Source organism: Lagopus leucura, unplaced genomic scaffold (assembly GCF_019238085.1).
Source record: "Lagopus leucura isolate 7727_CA_CO unplaced genomic scaffold, USGS_WTPT01 Super-Scaffold_100004, whole genome shotgun sequence".
NCBI classification, from domain to species: domain Eukaryota; kingdom Metazoa; phylum Chordata; class Aves; order Galliformes; family Phasianidae; genus Lagopus; species Lagopus leucura.
The window spans coordinates 64499034-64507896 of NW_024962264.1; the positions used below are offsets into that span (position 1 = coordinate 64499034).

The 8863-nt window shown below is 47.1% G+C and overlaps 1 protein-coding gene across 1 annotated transcript in view; it reads right to left on the reverse strand.

The window, feature by feature from the left end:
- Positions 1–649, reverse strand: part of FGFRL1 (fibroblast growth factor receptor like 1) — a 164904-nt gene extending 164255 nt beyond the window's left edge. Inside the window, exon 1 of the mRNA XM_042871089.1 lies at positions 191–649. The gene's annotated coding sequence lies outside the window, so the exon portion shown is untranslated. The remainder of the gene's footprint in view (positions 1–190) is intronic.
- Positions 650–8863: the final 8214 nt, after the last annotated feature.

Genomic DNA, 8863 nt, shown 5'->3' on the forward strand with positions numbered 1-8863 from the left:
AACCATCGCCTGCACCATAGGGAGCTCGTAGAGAAGGGTTACGGGGAGGAGGGGTGAGGGGGCAAGAGGGGAAGAGTGAAAGCAAAAATTAGGAGCCGGGGGCGCACGGGGAATGATGCCGCCAGGTGCGCCTGTAGCCCAGGCGGGGACGTCCCAACCCACCCTGCTCCATGGGGGGGTCCCCACTTACCTTGGCCGCTGCCGGCTCTCAGCAGCGAGCGCTGCCTCCCATCCCCGCAGCTCTCCGTTTCATGCCCTCCTGCCGCGGCCCCCGGCCGGGCTCTCCGCCGCCGCCCTCTACCTCATCGTACCCCCCCGGGACCGGGGGCTCTTTGGGTTGAGCCCTCCCGAGCGGACACGGCACCCCCGGATCGGTTTGCCACACCGGTGAGAGGGGTTAAAGGGAGAGAAGCGGGAGACGGGGTGGGGAAGAGGGGGGGTTATAATTCTCACTGCTTCTCGGGGTGGGGTGAGTGTATGTGTGTGTGTGCGTGCGAGGAGGGACAGCGGGGACCTGCCGGAGCCCCGGGGGCTGCCGCCGCGGGATGCCCGGTGGTGCCGTCCCGAGCCGGAATCCCGTTTAAGGAGAGATGGGAGGAGGGGAAAGGGGTTGGGGAGTCGGGGCGAGAAGGAGGAAAAGGGGGAGGGGAAGGGGGGGCGAAGAGAAACGGGCGATCGAGCAACTTTCCCTGCAGGGCTTTGTGGCGGCGGGGGCCGAGCCGAGGAGGGCGGCCCGGCACCGCCCAGCTCCAAACTTCGCTCCAATCCCCGGCAGCCCCCGCCCTCCCCGCCGCTCCCCTTAACCCTTAGCGGCGAGGCGAGCGCCCCGCGGTCCCCGAACCACGTCCTGGAGCTTCCGAGTTCTCTCCCGGCTCCGCGCATCCCCGCGGCCCCACCGTGCGCAACAGCCACGGGCACCGCGGGTGGGCAGCCCCATAGGGGCAGCAGGGAAGCGGCGAGGGGACGTTGGGCCACGTGCGCCCATAGGTTGCGCGTCCAACTCAGCGCTCGGGTACGGTTCGTCTCGGGAAGAGTTCAAACGAGCTGGAAAATGGGCTGTTGGGATGTCTTTTCTTGAGATGAGCTGCTACAATTCGGCTCCTAACATTTCGGGTTGTATATTAGGAAAAAAAAACTCCTCCGAGTGTGGTGATGCATTATCACTGGCTGCCCAAAGGGGTGGGGGGGCGGGGGGGGAGGGGGTCACTCACTGAAGCTATTCAAGAACCGTGGAGGTGTGGCACTGAGGGACACAGCTCAGTGGGCAATACTGGTGATTTCCTAAACCTGTGTTGCCTAAACAGCTCCCCTTTTGTATCTGGAGAGAGAGAAACGTTGTTGACATTATTTAGAATCTTAGAACCTTTTAAGCTGGAAGAGGTTCCTGAAGGCCTTCTAGTTCAACTCTCCTGCAGTGACCAGGGACACCTACAGCTCCATCAGGTGCTCAGAGCCCCATCCAGCCTGACCTTGAATATCCCCAGGGATTGGGCATCCACCACATCTCTGGGCAGCCTGTGCCCGTCCCTCACTACCCCCACTCTAAAAGCCTTATTCCTTCTATCTTACATCTCCCCTCTTTTAGTTTGAAACCATTTCCCCTTGTCCCATCACAAGAGACCCTGCTGAAGAGCCCTGTCCCCTTCTTTCTTATAGGCCCCCTTTAGATATTGAAAGGCTGCTATCAGGGCTCTCAGATTTACCAGATCTCGTTTGCTGTGCTCCAGCACAAAGGCCTCTCCCAAGACAAAGCTATCTCAGTGCCCAATGTGGTTTGCAGCCAGAGAATCCCTACAGCCAGGCAGGGAAACAGCCCAAACCCACCTTATCTGTTTTGTTAGGATTATGAAATCACACCCTCTGTTATTGTTGTTACTAAATGCCTTTACTCAGCAGTTCCAGACAGCATTAAATCTGGATATACATAATCAATGTGAAAAACACTCAAGACTAAACATATAAACCCCCTGAGTCAGAAACAAACAAAGTGGCTGACAATATCATTTTTATTTATTTTACATATTTTTACCATCATTTTTATTATTGAAGTTCATCATATGAGAAATCCCAGATGGACTGCTCCTCATGTCAGGCAATAACTTCAGCTTCATTGACTTCAAAGCAGCGTTGACTGAGTCAAACCTCCAGGACTTGACCTACATGGTTGTGTTTGTGCCATGGGTCCTGATAAAGTTGTTTTAAGTTGCACAAGATGAGATCTGCAACTAGAGGATGATCTGTTGAACACTTCTTGGTAACATTTCCTGGCCGTTTTACTGTGAAGGAGGCAAGGTTTTTGTCCCAAGGACATCACCATTTATTATCTGGTCCTAAAATATTTACACAACATTCTGTCCCCATGCACACTGAAGTCTAAAGCATTTTCAGCTTGGAGGAAAAGTAACTATGGATGAATCCACTCCTATGTCCTCATTTTCTTATTGAAAAGTTTCATGTGTTCTCACATCTCCTGGTCTCCCAGTGCATCCCAACCTGTCTAGTGCCTGATTTAGTGCGTGGCAACTCTGCCCAAGGCAGGGGGTTGGAACTAGAAGATCTCTGAGGTCCCTTCCAACCCAAGCCATTCTATGGTTCTGTGATCCTACAATCAATAAAACAGCAGAATGCCTCCTGCAGCCTTTCCCATTGGGACGTTCTGAGAGATGCAGTATAGGTAGACCACAAGATTTTCAAAAGCATCCATGTACCTGAAGGTTCCCCTTAGGCCTCCATCTTTGGGCATCCAGAAACTTTTTAAGGATCTGACCATAACAAATGCTGTAAAGGGACATTCACTGTAAAGAGACAGGGAACAAAGCCCACAGTTTACAAACCCCAGGCTAAAATAACCAGGGAACCACCCCTACTGACTCCCAGATGTCTGTATATTTCTTACTTTCTTGTTCAGAGCTTTGGGAGTGCCCCAAAGACAGCCTGAAACCAGGCCACAAGCTTCATCCATCTTTTTCACTATACAGCTGTAGAGAAATAAATGTAAAACATTGATACAACAAAAATAATTAATATTCCTGAAACAGCTCCTACTTTATCAGAAACAAAATCTCATGCCATTTTCCCAACACTTCCACCTAAATAAGGAAACATGCCAAGCTCTGTTTTTCTGGGCTGGCTGTATTTTGCAGGATGATTGATTGGCTGAAATTCAACAGCCCTGCTTTGCTCCCGCACCCCACAGTCAGCTGTGGGAAAAGTGGAGGCAAACAGACCCAAATGCTAAGCAACCAAGGATGTTTCTCCACATGGCTCAAGGAGCAGCTAACAGTCCATCTGTATCCCACTTGTCCCCAAAGCCTTGTTGCTAGAATGTGGTTGTCCAGACTTGTGATGGTCTAGTGAATGTACATCCCCATAATGACTTTCCTTCTGTCTCTGAAGTTGTGGCTTGGTGTTTTTCCAGCTTTCTTGCTTCTTTTCTCCCAGGTGCTGCTCACCTCCATCGTTACAGATCCCCATTTTTTCTTCACTTTCCATCTCAGCTATTTTGCCTCTTTTTCTTTTTTTTTTCCGACAGAAAATATGGGAGACACATCTGCTCTGGGTTGTAATTCCTCACCTGCTGTTTGTGGATTTCTTCAAACTGCAGGACAGGTCCATGAAATGGGCCAGCACATGGGCTGCTGTGTTTATTCAAGTACCTTTGGGCTAGGGCCACTAAGGCTACTTGGGCTGGCACTGATGTTTTGATGGAGCATAACATTTGGTGGCACAGGTCCATGGCATGGAGGGTCCATGGAATGGGGCACAGCTGATGAGCACAAGAAGGTGAGGAAAGGAAGGGCACAGTCAGCATTAAGAGCATTCCCGTGACCTAAACCTAACCCTCTCTGGTTATCAATTGCGTGGAGAATGTCCCAGATGAGCAACCAAGGAGCCCAGCACACAGCTTCCCATCTGCACACTGGGCAAGCCAAGAAACATGGCACCACCTTATATAGATATCTGTATAGTTATTTAACTATAACTATGTTGTGTAACTACAGATAATCTATGGACTTCTACAGCTCCATAGATGCTTTTACCTGCAGGCTTTGGAGATCACCCCAAAGTTCTAGACCTTCTACTCGGCTGCTCAGGTGAGACTCTTCAGACCCCAGAAACTGAGATGAGTTTTGTCATAGCCACTGTGCTAAGTCACTTGGATCTACAGATAAATTGTCATAGTTAAAGATGAAGTGTGTTTTATGAAGAAAGCAATGTTTTCTGAGAGTTGAATCATCATCTGCTCTATATGTGGTAGCTAAGGTCTGTCAGTAACTTAGATATATTCAGAGAAGAGGTACATGCAGAAGGAAAGATGGACTGGGATTATATGGTCATGAAAACTATATTTTTTTCTTATTAAAAAATGGCACTTCTCCCCACATATATGCTTATTCCCTTAGAATAAGCTTTGTTTTAAACAGTGTTGCAAGGAAATGAAATGGCCTGTTATATGCAGAAGATTAAATTTTATATGGACGCCATGGTCTGGCATAGAAGAAAAAGTGATGAAATGATGCTCAGAGTCCCGTCAACCAAATGTGATGCTTGGAGGTTATATTGCTCTCCTCTTCCTCAGGGGCTGTAGTTTCAGGGGAAGCTTAGTAGACCCAACAAAACGTATTCTCCTCCAGCAAGATTTTCTTACTTTCCCCCTAATGCCCACAGCAAACCATTTTCACACACCCAGAAGGTGTTCTGGATGAAGAATATGGTATAAAAACCCCATGGGAGATCAGGTTGCCTTTTTTTCTGGAAGAGCTATGATCCTTCTGCTTTCTTTGAATGGATCTCATTCTTCTTTCTCATATCCCTTTGTATCACTGTGAGCAATTTATTTTATGCTCTATACTTTTTTCCCTCTTAAACATTTGCAGGCAGCTTCCTTACTCAGTGCTTGGTCTAGCTACAAGTAGTTAAAGTTTCCAAATGTTCTCCATAAACACATCCTTCCTCAGGCCCCTTATCCTTTATATCACTCAGCATGGGTTTGCTTGAAGTTGGCCTGACACTGATATATGAAGGATTTGATTTTGCCTTCCTTTTACATCTGGCTATTACAGCAATAATCCCCTTGGAGCCATTGGAATCGCTGTAAGTGAGAAAAAAACTGATCAAGCCAACAATCTGTGAGCAACTACATCTTCCAGGTATCTGAGCCGAAGACATTGAACATGCATCCCTGAGCCTAAATCACAAAATCATAGAATCATTAAGGCTGGAAAAGATCTCCAAAGTAATCTAGTCCAACCCTGAACCATCCCCACCATGCCCGCTAACCGTGTTTCTCAGTGCCACATCTCCAAGTTTCTTGAACACCTCCAAGGGACAATGACTCCACTGCTTCCATGGGCAGCCTGTGCCAATAAACATCTCATCTGGGGATGTGACCAGGGTTTTGGAGGCCTAAATCTCCTCTCAGTGCTCCTTCACACCATCCTGCTGCACAAGGTTTAATTGTAACCGCTGATGCTGGGTTTGTGTCCTCCAGATGTAGCAAACATGAAGGGAGTGATGCAAAAAATAAACAGAAATAAGCAAAAAATTTTAAAAGCCCAAGATGGACAGAGTGAAAAACAAAAATGTCAAGACTTAATTGTTGCACAGATGTGAAGAATGTTAAGGGAAACTGTTTGGGGATTTATGTTCAAAAAAATAAGACAACTTCCCAAACTATTTCCTTTTCAAATCTTTCAGCCTTTTCCATAAATTCCATGCGCCTGTGTGGTGCTCTCTGATAACATACAAATCTGAATACATAAACTGTTTTGAAATGTTTGTACAATTTCATCCAAAAATATGACCGTGTGTTTGTGTTTTAATTGCTGTCAGTAGGATATTGGGTAATAGCTGTGTGCATTGTGTCAGGGTGCTGGGTGAGATGGGTGGCACAAGCACAGCTTTTCCTGGTTCATTGCAGGGAGGATAAACCCCAAATCATCTGAAGGAATAACCCACAACCATCCACTGAAACCAAGAAAATGATTTCGGATTCATACAGATGCAATTGGAATCAGAAATTTGATGACTCCCAGGTCAGGCATTATACTTTTGCCTCTCTTTGTGGAGGAGCACAGACACTTTGCTTCAATCAGTGTTGTTTGCAATGGCTTTCATTTATTAACATTCTTGCTGAAGTTGAACATTAGTTCCACTTTATCATGAATATAATGCAGCTGCATTTTCTGGATGGAAACACCACCAAAAATATGTTAACTCTATAGTCAACAGCTATGCTTTGTTTACTCTTATGCATAAAACCATACGGAAACAATCGTCATAGGAAATCTCTTTTTTTGTTTTGTTTTGTTTATCTGTATTCAAATAAAAATAATAATAAAGAAATAATAAGAATTATTCCCTGTTCCTGGCAGGGAATTGGGTGGCAGGAGCTGTGGTTCATTGAGAAACTCTCTGATTCCTCCAGGTGTGAATCTAGCCAGGATGGGCTGCTCTGGACCAGCAATAGGGTTTGCAGGAAGACCATAGAATCACAGAAAGGCTTTGGTTGCAGGGGACATTGAAGCCCCCCAGCCCCAACCACCTGCCATGGGCTGGGTGCCCCAACCAGATCAGGCTGCCCAGGATCCCATCCACCCTGGCCTTGGGCACCTCCAGGGATGGGGCATCCACACAAATACTTCCCCATCCCTAGGATGTTCTAGTTGAGAACCCAAGCTGCAAAATCTACTGGCATGTGACATGCTGAGGACAACAAGGCACAGCCTCCACCCTATCCTCCCCAGGCACATCAGGATTAAACATTAACTGTGGTGCTGGGAGAAAACCCCCATGGTTGGCCAGCCATCCTCGCCACCATCCCCACATGAAGGGAAGAGCAGAGAGAGCACACTAAGGAGCCCTGGCAATATGCGAGGAGCTGCCAGCATTTGCTGCCAAACACTTTTATCTTTAGACAGAGATAAATCTGTTGCTTACTTAACCCAGCCTTTACAAAACTCGCAGCTCCGGATTTCCAAAATAACAGGAGCAGAATGAAGCTGGCTGGTGGCCTGGGGAACAGCAGATACAGGCAGAGCAGCTGAAAGGTGACAACCTTTTGCTTGAGAGTAAATCGTGTGCCACAGAAATAAATAAAGAGTTAACCTCCACAGGCTGCAGGACTTATCTGCTCGTGTTCCTGTAAAGTGCAGGTGTCTGTTTACTGAAGAGAGCAATTAAGATATATCACTAATAATGAAGAACAAAAAAAAGGCTGCTACTTGCAGTGTGCAGTGTAGGGCAATCATGAGACAGCAGAAACGTGCCATGAGTGCCTACCAGGGCTGCAGACATGGGGGCTTCTCCCACAGGGGCTTCTATCGACAGTGTACATGATTCATAGAATTCATAGAATGGCCTGGGTTGACAAGGACCACAATGCTCATCCAGTTCCAAGCCCCTGCTATGTGCAGGGTCACCAACCAGCAGACCAGGCTGCCCAGAGCCACATCCAGCCTGGCCTTGAATGCCTGCAGGGATGGGGCATCCACAGCCTCCTTGGGCAACCTGTTCCAGTGCATCACCAGCCTCTGTGTGAAAAACTTCCTCCTAATATCTGACCTAAACCTCCCCTGTCTCAGTTTAAGACCATTCCCCCTTGTCCTATCACTATCCACCCTCGTAAACAGATCGTGTGGTCTGATGGAGAAAATGGATAAATCATAGAATCATAGAATTGTTTAAGTGGAAAGGGACCTTTAAAAGATATCTAGTCCAACACTCCTGCAATGAACAAAGGCTTCAGTAGATAGAATAACACCTGCAGGGTTCCAAACTCAACAGTCCCAATAAATTCTTTTTTTTTTTTTTTCTTTTTTTTAATGCTAGAGTTATTATCTGGCAAGCATATAGCCCCTTCCTCTGCCACCCTTGACCCAGCCTGAACCTGTTTGTCTCATTTTATTGTGTTGGTGTAATTCAGTGGAAAAGAGATTGGATTAAACAGGCAGCTCTGGAGGAATAAATGAAAGAAACACACTTACTTACTTATTTACAAGAGTAAATAGACAACCCTGGTATAACAGAATAATTCCTGGCAGTGATCAATCAAAGAGAAAATTACGCACTCACTAAAATCTGAGCAGTGATTGTAGAGAAATCCAGCAAAACTGGATGATCTGTGCATGTGCAGAGCCCTTCCTAAGAAAACTTCAGAGACAGCCTGGTAATTCCTCACTGGTTCCAGCCCAAATCTGTTTAGCAGCAGAAACATGTTTTCTCATCACTGCCAGCCTTGTAGTTCAGCCTGGGCTGGCAGGTCGGGTCCTCAGCTTCACCTCCTCTTTCCCTTTGATGCCGCTCCAACCAAATCTAGAGCATGTTTGAAGGCAGCAATGGGATTTTGCTCACACAGGGATCCTACAGGAGCTCTGCCCAGGGCAGCAGTGTGATGTCCCGAGGCAGGAGAGGATCTTATGCTTTCTGGCAGCCTCAGCATGCAGATCTTTGGGAATGTTTCACAGATGCCATGAATCTGACCAGCTCTAAAGACAATTGATCCGTCTTGGTCCACAGGCTATTTTACCCCTAGCAAAAAGGTAAGGGGCAGATGATGTGAGGCTCACAGCCATTCCAGGCTTTTCCCAGGTGCTCAGGCTTTTCCCAGGTGCAAGGAGCACTTGCCTTTGTAGGACCACAGCAAGAAACAAAGCTTTTGAAAACCAAGGGTGTGATTGTGTTTATACCTGCATAACCCAAGGTGGAACCCAGACTGCCTCCATCTCTCTGCTGTGTTGACCTGCAGTTAGTGGGGGAAAAAGAATTTAATATCAGCTCTCAACTGAACATGTAAGCAGGTTGGATATTATGGAAAAAATCTTCTGAGAAAGAGTGGCAATGTGTTAGAAGAGGCTGCTCAGGG